Source organism: Triticum dicoccoides, chromosome 5A, assembly GCF_002162155.2.
Source record: "Triticum dicoccoides isolate Atlit2015 ecotype Zavitan chromosome 5A, WEW_v2.0, whole genome shotgun sequence".
In the NCBI taxonomy this organism is placed as follows: Eukaryota; Viridiplantae; Streptophyta; class Magnoliopsida; order Poales; family Poaceae; genus Triticum; species Triticum dicoccoides.
In genome coordinates this window covers 671,651,100-671,665,993 of record NC_041388.1, presented here as the reverse complement: position 1 = coordinate 671,665,993, position 14,894 = coordinate 671,651,100, and the positions used below count along the sequence as shown (strand labels likewise).

The following is a 14,894-nucleotide window of genomic DNA, read 5'->3' as shown; positions in this document are numbered from 1 at the left end:
CCCCGGAGAACTAATGGGCTTTATGGGCCCTAGTGGAGAGAGAGGGGCGGCCAGGGTGGGCCGCGCACCCCCTCCCCCTCTGGTCCTAATTGGACTAGGAGAGGGGGCGCGGCGCCCCCCTTTCCTTCTCCCTCTCCCCCTTCCTTTCCCCCTCCTAGTAGGAGTAGGAAAGAGGGGAGTCTTACTCCTACTAGGAGGAGGACTCCTCCTCCTTGGCGCGCCGAAGGGCCGGCCGGCCTCCCCCCCTTGCTCCTTTATATATAGGGGCAAGGGGGCATGAGGGAGTCCTGGATTAGGGGGTGTCCGGATGGCCGGACTATACCTTCAGCCGGACTCCTGGACTATGAAGATACAAGATTGAAGACTCCGTCCCGCGTCCGGAAGGGACTTTCCTTGGCATGGAAGGCAAGCTTGGCGATACGGATATGAAGATCTCCTACCATTGTAACCGACTCTATGTAACCCTAACCCTATCCGGTGTCTATATAAACCGGAGGGTTTTGGTCCGTAGGACAACATACACATCAACAATCATACCATAGGCTAGCTTCTAGGGTTTAGCCTCCTCGATCTCGTGGTAGATCTACTCTTGTACTACCCATATCATCAATATTAATCAAGCAGGACGTAGTGTTTTACCTCCATCGAGAGGGCCCGAACCTGGGTAAAACTTCGTGTCCCTTGTCTCCTGTTACCATCCGGCCTAGACGCACAGTTCGGGACCCCCTACCCGAGATCCGCCGGTTTTGACACCGACATTGGTGCTTTCATTGAGAGTTCCTCTGTGTCGTCGCCGTCAGGCTCGATGGCTCCTATGATCATCGATAGCGATGCAGTCCAGGGTGAGACCTTCCTCCCCGGACAGATCTTCGTCTTCGGTGGCTTCGCACTGCGGGCCAATTCGCTTGGCCGTCTGGAGCAGATTGAAAGCTACGCCCCTGGCCGTCAGGTCAGATTCGGAAATTTAAACTACACGGCTGACATCCGCGGGGACTTGATCTTCGACGGATTCGAGCCACTGCCGAGCGCACCGCACTGTCACGACGAGCATGATCTAGCTCTGTCACCGAACAGTGCCCTGGAGGCCGCATCCGCATCGGCTCCGACCCTTAATTCGGAGCAATTGCGCCGATCGAGGATGGGCGGTTGGACGCCACCTTGGGGGCTGCAACCCCAACGGCGATTGAGCCAAGCACCAGCCCCGTACTCTGCGAGACCCGTGACTCCAAGGAGCTGGACTCCTCTCCGGACTCCGATCCCCCCGCGCCCCTGCCGATCGAATCCGATTGGGCACCGATAATGGAGTTCACTGCCGTGGACATCTTTCAGCACTCGCCTTTTGGTGATATCCTGAAGTCACTGAAGTCCTTCTCTTTATCAGGAGAGCCCTGGCCAGACTACGGTCAGCAAGGTTGGGGTACGGACGATGAAGAAATTCAAAGCCCACCCACCACCCACTTTGTAGCCACTATCGACGACTTAACCGACATGCTCGACTTCGACTCCGAAGATATCGACGGTATGGACGCCGATGAAGGAGATGATGAAGAACCAGCGCCTACTAGGCCCTGGAAAGCCACCTCGTCATATGACATATACATGGTGGACACCCCAAAAGAGGGAGATGGCGATGGAACAGCGGAGGATGACCCCTCCAAGAAACAGCCTAAGCATCGGCGTCAGCGGCGCTGCTCAAAATCCCGCCAAAACAAACATGGTGATTCCAGCACAGGAGATAATAATACTCCGGAAAGCGCCAAAGAAAACCCCCTCCAGCAAGATTTAGCACAGGAGGATGGAGAAACCAGCCCTCACAAGAGAGCGGCGGATAGAGAGGTCGAGGACGATAATTATATGCCTCCCTCCGAAGACGAGGCAAGCCTCGACGACGACGAATTCGTCATGCCAGAGGATCCCGTCGAGCAAAAGCGTTTTCAACGCAGGCTTATGGCCACGGCAAGAAGCCTCAAGAAAAAACAGCAACAGCTTAGGGCTGATCAAGATTTGCTAGTCGACAGATGGACTGAAGTCCTTGCGGCCGAAGAGCATAAACTCGAACGCCCCTCCAAGAGCTACCCAAAACGCAGGTTGCTACCCCGATTAGAGGAGGAAGCACTTGATGCGGCCGACCGGCCACCTCGTGGTCGTGACAGAGAGGCCTCTCGGCCCTCCACTCAAGCCGCACCCCGTACCAAGGCGCGGGAATATGCGTCGGACTTACGAGACATGTTGGAGGACAAGGCAATGCAAACAAGACCGATCTACAGATCGCGTGGGCGCCCCACGGCTCGAGACGGTAACCGTCACGCCGGCCACAAATTCGGTGGGGTCGAACACAGTAGGCAAGGCTCATTGGAGCTACGTCATGATATAGCCCAATACAGAGGCGCCGCACACCCACTCTGCTTTACAGACGAAATAATGGATCATCAAATCCCCGAGGGTTTCAAACCCGTAAACATCGAATCATATGATGGCACAACAGATCCTGCGGTATAGATCGAGGATTATCTCCTTCATATCCACATGGCCCACGGCGATGATTTCCACGCCATCAAATACCTCCCACTCAAGCTTAAAGGACCAGCTCGGCATTGGCTTAACAGCTTGCCAACAGGATCAATCAGTTGTTGGGAGGACCTGAAAGCCGCATTCCTCGACAATTTCCAGGGCACTTACGTGCGACCCCCAGACGCCGATGACCTAAGTCACGTCATTCAGCAGCCAGAGGAATCGGCCAGGCAATTCTGGACACGGTTCCTAACAAAGAAAAATCAAATAGTCAACTATCCAGACGCTGAGGCCCTAGCAGCCTTCAAACACAATATCCGTGACGAGTGGCTGGCCCGGCACCTTGGACAGGAAAAGCCGAAATCTATGGCAGCACTCACGACACTCATGACCCACTTTTGCGCGGGAGAAGACAGCTGGCTTGCTCGTAGCAACAATATGACCAAGAACCCTGGTAATTCGGACACCAGGGACAGTAGTGGCAGGACGCGTCGCAACAAGCAGAAGCGCCGCATTAACGGCGACAATGCTGAGGATACGACAGTTAATGCCAGATTCAGAGGCTCTAAATCCGGTCAGCGGAAAAAGCCATTCAAAAGGAATCCTAGGGGCCCGTCCAGTTTGGACCGAATACTCGACCGCTCGTGCCAGATACATGGCACCCCCGAAAAGCCAGCCAATCACACCAACAGGGATTGTTGGGTGTTCAAGCAGGCAGGCAAGATAAACGCCGAAAATGAAGACAAGGGGCTGCATAGCGATGATGACGAGGAGCCCCGGCCGCCGAACAACAGTGGACAGAAGGGTTTTCCCCCACAAGTGCGGACGGTGAACATGATATACGCAACCCATGTCCCCAAAAGGGAGCGGAAGCGTGCGTTAAGGGACGTATACGCGGTAGAGCCAGTCGCCCCAATGTTCAACCCATGGTCCTCCTGCCCGATCACCTTTGATCGAAGGGACCATCCCACTAGCATCCGTCATGGCGGATTCGCCGCATTGGTTCTAGACCCAATTATTGACAGATTTCATCTCACTAGAGTCCTCATGGACGGCGGCAGCAGCCTGAACCTGCTTTACCAGGATACAGTGCGGAAAATGGGCATAGATCTATCAAGGATTAAGCCCAGCAAAACGACCTTTAAAGGCGTAATACCAGGTGTAGAGGCCAACTATACAGGCTCAGTCACACTTGAAGTGGTCTTCCTATCTCCAGATAACTTCCGAAGCAAGGAGTTAATCTTCGACATAGTCCCGTTTCGTAGTGGCTATCACGCACTGCTTGGGTGAACCGCATTCGCTAAGTTCAACGCGGTACCGCATTACGCATACCTTAAGCTCAAGATGCCAGGCCCTCGAGGAGTAATTATGGTCAATGGAAACACCGAACGCTCCCTCCGAACGGAGGAGCACACGGCGGCCCTTGCAGCGGAAGTTCAAAGCAGCCTCTCCAGGCAGTTCTCCAGTCCGGCCACTAAACGACCGGACACCGTCAAGCGCGCCCGGAGTAACCTACAACAAGACCGCCTGGCACGATCCGAGCAGGCGTAGCAATGCGGCCCCAACCCCAACCCTCGCAAAAAGGTGACGCCAGTACTTCGCGTACATAACTACACTCTAGAGATACCATGGGCACAGGGGGAGGGGCACCATCACGGCACGCCCAAAACACGGTCGTACCAGGGGTTGCCGATTTTTTAGTTTTCTCTTACTTTCAGGACTTCATCCTTCAGAAGGCCTGTTCAGCAGTTCAATTGCCGCACAAACAATGCAAGAACCAGGGAAGCAGACAAGCCACGCCGCACTACGGAACTCCAAGATGGTCTCCATCATGAGCAGTATACCCGTTCCGCATACTATTCCGCAGCTTGCCCCTGGAACGGACATGTTAACTAGTCCAACCTTCCACTTATCGCATTATTTGTATCGTTCTGCTTTGATCGCAGCCCTTTTTTATAAACAATGCATAGCTTTAGTCTATTTCTGCATTAGCCTTTTTCTTCATATATGTTCCTTAACGACATGTTGCACCCGTACACGTTGGTACGGCCAAAATACGCCAGGGGCTTTAGTACCCCTCAATATGGTGTAAGAAGTCCAAACACTTTAACAAGTGCGGCACCCCGAACTTATAGCATTATATGCATCGGCTTCGAATCATGTCTGGGGTCAATAGTTGGGTTTGCCCGGCTCCTATGTTTTGGTGCCTTACGTTCCGCTATATCGGCTAAGGTAGCACTAGGAGAACCACTGCGATTGTGCCCCAGTTGAGCTGGGTCGAGCACCTCAGTGGAGAAAGCTAAAACTGACTGTCATGATGAAGCGAGAGCTGGTCGCTGTTCGAGAGGTTTTTTCAAGTCCCTAAAGACTTATGTCGCTTAGGGCGAGGAGCCGGCTCTGTCCGGCCAAGGCGTGGATAGCGCCCTGAACTCGGTCTTCCGAATACCAGGGGCTTCGCCGAAATTTAAAATTATAGAATTCTATGGCTAAGTGAGAGTGTTCACGCATTATAGTCCGATTGCCTTGTTCGTTGGGCTGAGCGCCTCCCTCGAAGGACCCAAACATGGGAAAAAGAGCGCTTAGGTTTATCCCCGAACACCCCAGCACTAGCGGCATGGGGGCAGAAGTCGACGACTCGCCATCTCTCAGAATTGATAAACAGCCGCACAGAAGGTAATATTTTAAATTCCAACAGCATTGCTTAGCGCATATAAACAAGTTTTCAGCGCACAGGACAAAGCAAGCAAGTTTCACTCAAAAATTACATCCCTAGAACATTCATCGGCCACAAGGCGGGCACCCTTCAGAACATCCTTATAGTAATTCTCGGGCTTGCGATGCTCTTTCCCCGGCGGTGGCCCGTCCTTCACCAGCTTCTCAGCATCCAGCTTGCCCCAGTGCACCTTAGCATGGACAAGGGCCCTGCGGGCACCTTCAATGCAGACGAAGCGCTTGATGACTTCAAGCCTTGGACAGGCCTCCACCAACTGCCGCACCAGCCCGAAATAGCTCCCAGGCAGGGCCCCTCCAGGCCACAGCCGAACAATGAGGCCCTTCATGGCCTGTTCGGCCGCCTTGTGGAGCTCGACCAGTTGCTTCAGCTGGTCACTCAGGGGCACGGGGTGTCCGGCCTCAGCGTACTGAGACCAGAACACCTTCTTCGTCGAGCTGCCCTCCTCGGCTCGATAGAATGCGGCGGCATCGGATACACTCCGGGGAAGATCTGCGAATGCTCCTGGAGAGCTCCGGATTCGGGTAAGTAACAAGTAACTCACGTTTATGTGTTTGCTTTGCATAAAGAATGTCTTACCCGCCGCTATCTTCTTCACCTCATCCAACTCCTGGAGGGTCTTCTGGGATTCGGCCTTGGCAGACTTGGCATTTTCAATAGCCACCGCGAGCTCGGACGCTCGCGTCTTTGAGTCAAGCTCCAAACTCTCATGCTTTTCCATGAGAGCCTGGAGCTCTTGCCGCACCTTGCCAACTTCGGCCTCATACTTCTCCCACTCGGTGCGCTCCGAGGCTGCCCTCTTCTCGGCCTCGTCCAGCGCTTGCCTAAGGGTCGCCACCTCAGACGTGGCCCCTACAATCGCCATGATAATCCTGTCATTTTTTGCAATTGCACCTTTTTATATATATTTAAACACAGTATTTCTTACCTACATTTTCCTCGAGCTGCTTCTTGGCACGACCGAGCTCCTGCTCGGACCGCTCGAGGTTCTGCTTTAGCGTGTCCACTTTCGCAGTCAGTGCGGCGGACGCAAGCAGAGAAGCCTGCATACGCATATTGACTCCTTTTGTTAGACTCCTGCGAATTTTATTTGATCCTCTATTCGGCTTTTCTTCCCAAACGCCAAACAAAGCATCAGGGGCTACTGTCTATGTGGTAATATTATTTACACATTCTTTACTTACCTCAAAGCCTATCAAAAGGCTAGTACAAGCTTCAGTCAGTCCGCTCTTGGCGGACTAAACCTTTTGGACCACCGCACTCATAATGGCACGGTGCTCCTCGTCTATGGAGGCGCCTTGGAGCACCTCCAACATATTGTCCGGCGCCTCCGGTTGGACGGGGGCCACCGGCACGGCGGACTTGCTCCTCTTGGAAGGAGGTCCCCCGCCGGACTCTGGAACCTCTGGAGGTTCCGGAGCGATGTCCGGCCTAGAGCCGGACTTGGAGCCCCGAGGGGTTTCATCCCCTTTACTCCTGGAGTCCGAGAGGTCGCCTTGCGGCGCCTCCAGGACCACCTCCTCCCGGCTTGGAACATGTTGAGACAACACTTCGGTGTCGTCCGTAGGGCGGGGGGAGGAAGCCGTCGGAAGCGAGTTCACATCCGACGAGTCCAGTGAGCCGCTCGACGACGCTTCGAGCCGGTCTTTGGGCGGGCTGCATAAACATATTCAACGTAAGGAAAGTTGTGCAATAAACGAATACTATGAATTACTCTAGTATCCGGATACTTACGATTTGGCCAGGGGCTTGGCCCTAGGCACCCACTCCTCTCCGCCGCCGTCGGCGTCGGTGGAGCAGTCCGGAGGAAGGGTTTTCCCCTTCTTGGACCCTTCGGCCTCCCCAGTTGGGGCGGCCTTCCTTTTCTTCCCTTCCCCCGCTAGAGGGGGAGGGGTCTCTTCTTCCTCCTCCTCGTCTTCGCGGGAGGAGTGCGTCTTGGATTCGTTGGATGATGAATCCGACACCTCCGGGCGTCGGGCACTCTTTCGAGTCCCCGTGGCCTTCTTCTTGACCTTCTTCTCCGGCACCACATAGGGTGCCGGAACCAGCAGCTTTGCCAAGCGAGCATCCACTGGGCCTTCGGGCAAAGGATCCGGACAGTTGATCTGTCCGGAGGTCACCTACCAATCATGTCAAAGGTAAAGGGAGTTTAGATCCCGCATGGAGTCAAACTATGAAAAACTGATACCCTGTAAAAGGAAAAAACAGCTTACCGCGAGAGCGTGACGCTGCGCACTGAATCCGCGATCCTCAGTAGCGGATGCGGGAGCCTCGGCGCCCTTGAAAAGCACCTTCCAGGCATCTTCGTGCGTCATGTCGAAGAGCCTGCTCAGAGTTTGGTGCCACGCCAGGTCGAACTCCCACAGGTTGAAAGCCCGTTGTTGGCACGGGAGGATCAAGCGGATGAGCATAACCTGGACTACGTTGACAAGTTTGAGCTTCTTGTCCACCAGGGTTTTGACGCATGTTTGGAGTCCGGTTAGCTCTCCTTTTTTACCCCACGACAGGCCCATCTCTTTCCAGGACGTGAGCCGCATTGGGGGTCCAGACCAGAACTCGGGGGGTGCGACCCATTCGGCGTCGCGCAGCTCGGTGATGTAAAACCACCCCGATTGCCACCCCTTCAGGGTCTCCACAAAGGATCCCTCGAGCCAGAGGACGTTGGCCATCTTGCCCACCATGGCGCCTCCGCACTCCGCCTGGCTGCCGCGCACCACCTTCGGCTTGACGTTGAAAGTCTTGAGCCAGAGCCCGAAATGGGGGCGGATGCGGAGGATGGCCTCGCACACGACGATAAACACCGAGATGTTGAGGACGAAGTTCGGGGCCAGATCGTGGAAATCCAGGCCATAGTAGAACATGAGCCCCCAGACAAATGGGTGGAGAGGGAAGCCCAGTCCGCGGAGGAAATGGGGGAGGAACACCACCCTCTCATGGGGCCTAGGGGTGGGGATGAGCTGCCCCTTTTCGGGGAGCCGGTACGCGATGTCGTTAGACAGGTATCCGGCCTTCCTCAGCTTTTTGATATGTCCCTCCGTGACGGAGGAGACCATCCACTTGCCTCCCGCTCCGGACATGGCTGGAGAAGGTTGAGGTTGGGAGTGCGGACTTGGGCGCTGGAGCTCGAGTGTGCAAGAATGGATAGGCGAAGGAGGAAGAAGGCGTAGGTGAAAAGGTGGATCTTTATCCCCTTATATGGGTGGACGCAGCTACATGTCCCCACCAGCCTGATAAAACTCGCTTATCTCCAAGCGCCATAATCGATGGCGCGGTTGGGTTACCCACGCCCGTATTGATGAGAATCCCGGAATAAGGGGACACGATCTCTGCTTTAACAAGACGTGCCAAGGAAACCGCCTCGCATAACGCGCTGAGATGGGACAGTAAAACGGTTTGAATAAAAGCTTGGCCGTGGTGTGATGTCACACTACGGAATACGTCAGCAGATTAGATTTGTGTAAATATTATTCTCTATATGGCAATATGTGGAAACTTATTTTCCAGAGCCGGACACTATCTTTGTGTTCAAAATCTTCTATGAAGTACTTGGAGGAGGAACCCGCCTTGCAATGCCGAAGACAATATGCACGCCGGACTCGTCGTCATTGAAGCTTGGTTCAGGGGCTACTGAGGGAGTCCTGGATTAGGGGGTGTCCGGATGGCCGGACTATACCTTCAGCCGGACTCCTGGACTATGAAGAATACAAGATTGAAGACTCTGTCCCGCGTCCGGAAGGGACTTTCCTTGGCGTGGAAGGCAAGCTTGGCGATACGGATATGAAGATGTCCTACCATTGTAACCGACTCTATGTAACCCTAACCCTATCCGGTGTCTATATAAACCAGAGGGTTTTGGTCCGTAGGACAACATACACATCAACAATCATACCATAGGCTAGCTTCTAGGGTTTAGCCTCCTCTCTCTCGTGGTAGATCTACTCTTGTACTACCCATATCATCAATATTAATCAAGCAGGACGTAGGGTTTTACCTCCATTGAGAGGGCCCGAACCTGGGTAAAACTTCGTGTCCCTTGTCTCCTGTTACCATCCGGCCTAGACGCACAGTTTGGGACCCCCTACCCGAGATCCGCCGGTTTTGACACCGACAGGGCACCTCTAGACACACAAGTTGATCTTCAAGATCGTTCTCTTAGTCGTGTGCGGTGCCCCCCTCCACCATAGTCCTCGATAATATTATAGTGGTGCTTAGGCGAAGCCCTGCGACGGTAGAACATCAAGATCGTCACCACGCCGTCATGCTGACGGAACTCTTCCCCGACACTTTGCTGGATCGGAGTCCGGGGATCGTCATCGAGCTGAACGTGTGCTAGAACTCGGAGGTGCCGTAGTTTCGGTGCTTGATCGATCAGGCCGTGAATACGTACGACTACATCAACCGCGTTGTCATAACGCTTCCGCTGTCGGTCTATGAGGGTACGTAGATTACACTCTCCCCTCTCGTTGCTATGCATCACCATGATCTTGTGTGTGCGTAGGAATTTTTTTGAAATTACTACGTTCCCCATCACAGAGCAGCAAGGGCGGCGGCCGGTGGTGTCCGAGTGGCTGCCGTCGTCGTAGGCGGCAGCAGCAAGCCGACGGAGGCGCTAACAGCAATGGTGGCTGCCGGAGGTGTCGGAGTGACCGTCGTCGTCGCGGGCGAAAGCAGCAAGCCGGCAGAGGCGTCAGCAGAGGGAACGTCGACCAGGGCAGCAAGGGCGGCGGCCGGTGGTGCCGGAGTGGCCGCCGTCATCGCGGACTTGCGGAGGTGGCCTCGGATGGCCGGGCCTGCCCTGCGGAGGGCGAGGGCCGCCGCGGCAAGCGCAGCAACAGGAGCTGGGGCAGCGGACGGCGAGGTCGGAGAGGCTGCCGGCTGGGAGGCACGCGAGCTCAGCTGCATCGTCCAGGGAGGTGGAGGAGCTCGTAGGAGGGGCGGTGGAAAGAGGACGTGTCAGAGGTCCCAGATCTGGTCACGGCGGGAGCAGGGGACGCTAGGGGAAGGAGATCAGGTCGGCGCCACCGGCGCGCTCACCCGTCCCAGGCGAGGACGCGAGAGCCTTTCTCGCACGGCCATCTGTGACTAGTTAGTTTGGAAAGCTTCATCAGTAAACTAAAGTACCTCCTCCATTAAACTAATATAAGATGTTTTATATTTTAAAAAAGACGTTTTAGATTATTCAAATAGTGATCTAAAACATCTTATATTGTACTCCTTCTGTAAACTATTAGTTTACAGAGGGAGTATTAGTTTACACAGGTAGACTATGTACATATCTATGATCGCAAAAAAAAGACTATGTACATATCTATCGCAGTAGTGAGACTAGCTTCGACTCGCCTCATGTGCCAAGCTAGTAGGCCGATCCAGTATTGCAGCTCCCTCTGCGCGAGTTTGTTTTCTTTATTCTGCCCTGTGTTCTTCTTTTGGTTTACACTATTTTACAACGGTTTTCAGTTTTTCCTTTTATTTGTTTCCCTTTTTTCGTGTTTCTTTGATTTTCTTTGTTTATTTCTTTATTTTCTATTTTCACCTTTTTAACACATGACTACTTTTTTAACATTGTACATTTTTTATATATATTAGGAATTTTTTTATGCACATTCAGTATTTTTAAAATACCTACTAATAATTTTCCAAGTAATATATGTTTTGATGTCTACTTTTTTTATACAAAATGTACATTTTATTAAACATCTAAAATAGTTTTTATACATGTTTCATATTTTATAAATATATGATTAATAATTTTTCAAATATATGTTTTTCAACATTTTATAAATAGTACAATTTAAAAAAAACAAATACATGTTGATTTTTTTTTTGAATGACAGCCTCCGTCGCAAGTCGGCGGAGGAGGTCTTCCTCGGCTTCAAGCACTGAACTACCGCCGGTCATCACGGCGTGGCACGACGGCGTCTTGTGCGCCCCATGTCGCGGCGTCATCCAGAACCAGATGGCCGTCTTGAAGGCCACCACGGGGTCGGTCGACACCAGGTCCGGCCTCCTCACCAGGTCCAGCCCCAGCGCGTCCCCGGCTCGCCGGTAGTTGTGCTCGCTGCGCATGCATACACATCACGGTGCGTGCGGTGTGATTAAAATCATCATGAACCAAGTGCCAGGTGAACGAGAAGAGGCAAGAACAAAGGTGCTCTTGGATCAGACAGAGTGTGTGTGCGTCTTACTGAGTGAGTTGCATGGGGCCTCGCCCGTAGTACTGATCGCCGGCCGGGCTCCGCTGCTTCACCCAGCAGTAACCTGCGCGCACGGGCACGTACGTACAGCGACGACATCACGCATGGCAGCAATCGTCGGAGTATACATGCACACGCGTCGGCAGAGAAAGGCAGAAGAGGAGATCATACCGGTGGTCTCGTGGGAGGTCTGCGCGAAGAAGGCGGCGAGCTCCCGGCGGCGGGTGGCCTGGTCGCCGGTGGTGCCGAAGCCGCGGAACGTGCTCGCGGCCTCCACGAACGCGTCGTAGGAGTAGAAGAAGGCGCCCCCGTCGCACCCGCCGTCGCCGCCGCCGTGGTGGCCCTGCCTCAGCATGGAGTAGAACGTGTCCCGCGTGACGATCGACGCCACGCTGCCGCTCGCGGGGACGGCCGCGGCCAGCAGCAGCGCCGCGCCGGCGAGAGCGGGCAGCCCGAAAACCCTCATGCTCCTCACACCTGAGCGAAAACCGTGTGATGTGAGACTAGAGTCTAGAGGAGCCTGGTTGCCTTTGTAGAGCGGGGCTGCGGTCTTTTCGTTGTATATTTCTGCGATGATCGTCATCAGGTACAGGGCTCGCACATGGCCTGAAAGTTACTACACGCTGCGGGGGTGGACTGATTGGTACGTCGGTTTTCGCGGATTTGGGCTGCGAGACACCGTTGCTGGAGCCGTGGTGTTCCCTCGGATCGGTGAATGGCTGAATGCAACGCAATGGCGCCATGCTATGCTGAAATCGGTCTCAATCGGCATATATGGCAATGCGATGTGGATCGTGGCAAGGCTTTGCACATGCTCTTGGCTCCGTGGGAGAGTCGTTGAGTCGAGGTCAGTACCCTGCCAAGGACGATGCAATGATTGCTACGGACGTAATTTTGATGGTTTGGAGTGTGCTACGTAACCTCGTGGAGTCGTGGAGTCGAGTCACACGGAGCCTCCTGTTCCTGTATGAAATCGGTGCGTCTATTATTCACAAAGTTTTTTAAAAATGGAGGAGGACCCCGGCCTCTGTATCTGGATGATGTATGCAGCCACTTTATTAATTATTCACACAAGACCTTATAAAGCCATACAACATTAAGACTAAAGTCACCGCGTAGGCAACATCTGTCGCTACTCATATCCAATTGATGAAGGGATGCTCATAGTTTGGGCCTAATATCAATCAGACCTTGCAGCCAAACCTAACATCTAAGAACTGAGGTCCCATCCAGGACGCCTGCCGGGTATGGGGCACCCACCGGTCTGGTGGACTCCTCAACCAGGACGTCTGCCGGGTATGAGGCCGCCACAGCCACCTGTCACCAATCCATCTTCAGAACTGTACTGCTGCATCAACCTTGCCCGGTCTAGCTGCCGTCGACGCCAACACGACGCCAGACCGTGTCACCCTCGTGCGCGAGTCATCTCCGCGCATCGGACGCCGAGTCATCACAGCACCATGCCGCCGTGACCCGCCGCCATGAATGAGTGAGATGACGCACCGCTCCACCAAACAATCCGTCCTCTGATCCTACATCCAGCCGCTGCTCAAAAACGATGCCCCCATGAGGGAAAACAACGCCAAAAGCACTGCCATCGTCCGATCCGGAAACTCCGGGTCTAGATTTTCACCCAGAGCAACGCAAGCAAGTCAACAGAAGCTGCAGTGGCGATGTCTTCAACAACATAACGATGCGAAAACGCCGTCATCGCCCGCCATGACTATAGCACGGTTTTCACCGGCAGCCTCGTCTCCCACTCGACGCGGGACTGGATGCGAAAATCCACAACCACCTAGGCGACCACCTCCGGTGAAGAAGTGGCTACCACCTCCACGCCCAGGGGCGGAGCCCCCGACGTCCTCATGTCGCGGGCCTAGTCCAGAGGCCGCTTGCCGCGCCGGAACAAAGGGTTCGCACGACTGCTCGAGGAACCACCACCCAAATCCGAAAAGGGATCTAGATCGGGCACCCTAGCCGCCGACGTGATCTCTTCGTCGCCGCCGCCAGCAAGACAACCCTGGTCGCCGCCGTCCTGCGCCACCACCCTTGAATCAGTCGGGGTGGGTCGCCGCCTCCCAGATCCAATCGCCTGCCGAGGAAGGTTGCCGCTGCGGCCCGCAGGCTTAGCCTGCGATGCCCTCGGCGGCGGCGGCGGGAGGGTCGTTTGCTGAGGGAGGAGGAGAAGGAAGCTCGGCGGGTTGGCCCCGGTGCGGCGCGGCGACGCCGCACGAGGGGGAGGAGAGTAGTTGTCAAAAAAATATGGCTATTCTTTTTTTTCGAAATGAAGGCAAAAGGATTGCCTCGTCGATTAATTAAGAAGAAGAGAATTGCTCAGTTAATTTACGAAAAACCGGACGAAAACCGATACAAACACTACAAAAGCGACTCACTCTCGCGACCACATAGACGGCCCGCCAAATGCTCCCAACACACAACGACCACAACCATCAACACTTCTACGACTCAAAATACCAAAGCCACATGGACAACATGAGAAACACTGAGCACTACCCATCATGAAATTGCAGTTGCCTTCTCTTTAGCATCATCAACCAAAGGAACCTCCAACTCCTCACTTGACAGAGGCGAAACTTGTCCCTCACCCGAGGCCGCCGACATGTCCACCTTCGCATGCTCCACTGATAGACTCGGACATAGCTCCCTAAGCTCGGGCATGATCTGCAGCACCGGAGCCACAAGCACGGTGATGGACCCGCCCTCAGTGGAAGACACCATAGGAGGGGAGGTAGACACTGACGATGAATGGACTCCAACACGAGGGGAGAAAGAGCCATACAACTCCTCACCCCTGTCTTCCGCGGAGCAAACACCGGCCACACAAGGAGAATGTGACGTCAGAGTGGTCTGCAACAGAGCCGGTACAAGGCATGGTCTACCCAGAGCAACCTCCGCTCGCTCCAAAAAGCTCTCAACACGCACCACACAACCTTGCAACAGTGCGTCCTGATCAGCCAGCGCGGACTGCAACATCAGCTCGGACGGGGTTGTCAAGCCAGCAGCAGCAGAGACAACAGACACCCAAGACCCACGGTGAAGCGCCTTGGAAGGGAGTGTGGATCTCACTGAACCCTCGCATGAAGCAGGAGCAACACGATGCAAGGCGCCGAGGCGGGACACATGTGGCACATCAAGGCGTGGTAGTGAGATTAGAGGACGCCAGGGGTTGCGACATTCACACGCACGATGACCATTCTCCAAACAACGAGAGCACCGCACGGATCTCTACAAACAGCCGCACGATGCCCATAAGCAAGGCATCTGCAACATCTACCATGGAGCCAAGCAGGAATGGGACGAGGAGGACGAGAAGCCATCATCGAGGATGGCGACGAAGTCGGATGACGCGGGTCGCGCCGCAGTAGCACCTCCTGCCAACCCTCACTTGTGTCCTTGTCATGGCCCACGCATATCCCTTCAGACTCGAGGGCCTTGGT

At 54.4% G+C, this 14,894-nt stretch overlaps 1 long non-coding RNA gene across 1 annotated transcript; it reads right to left on the bottom strand.

Moving 5' to 3' along the window:
- Window positions 1-10,978: 10,978 nt before the first annotated feature.
- LOC119298382 lies at window positions 10,979-11,676 on the bottom strand. The gene is made up of 3 exons (XR_005145848.1): window positions 11,608-11,676; window positions 11,428-11,500; window positions 10,979-11,300 (listed from the first exon to the last, which is right to left on the bottom strand). It is a non-coding gene; the product is annotated as an uncharacterized LOC119298382 (long non-coding RNA).
- Between the last annotated feature and the right edge of the window lie 3,218 nt (window positions 11,677-14,894).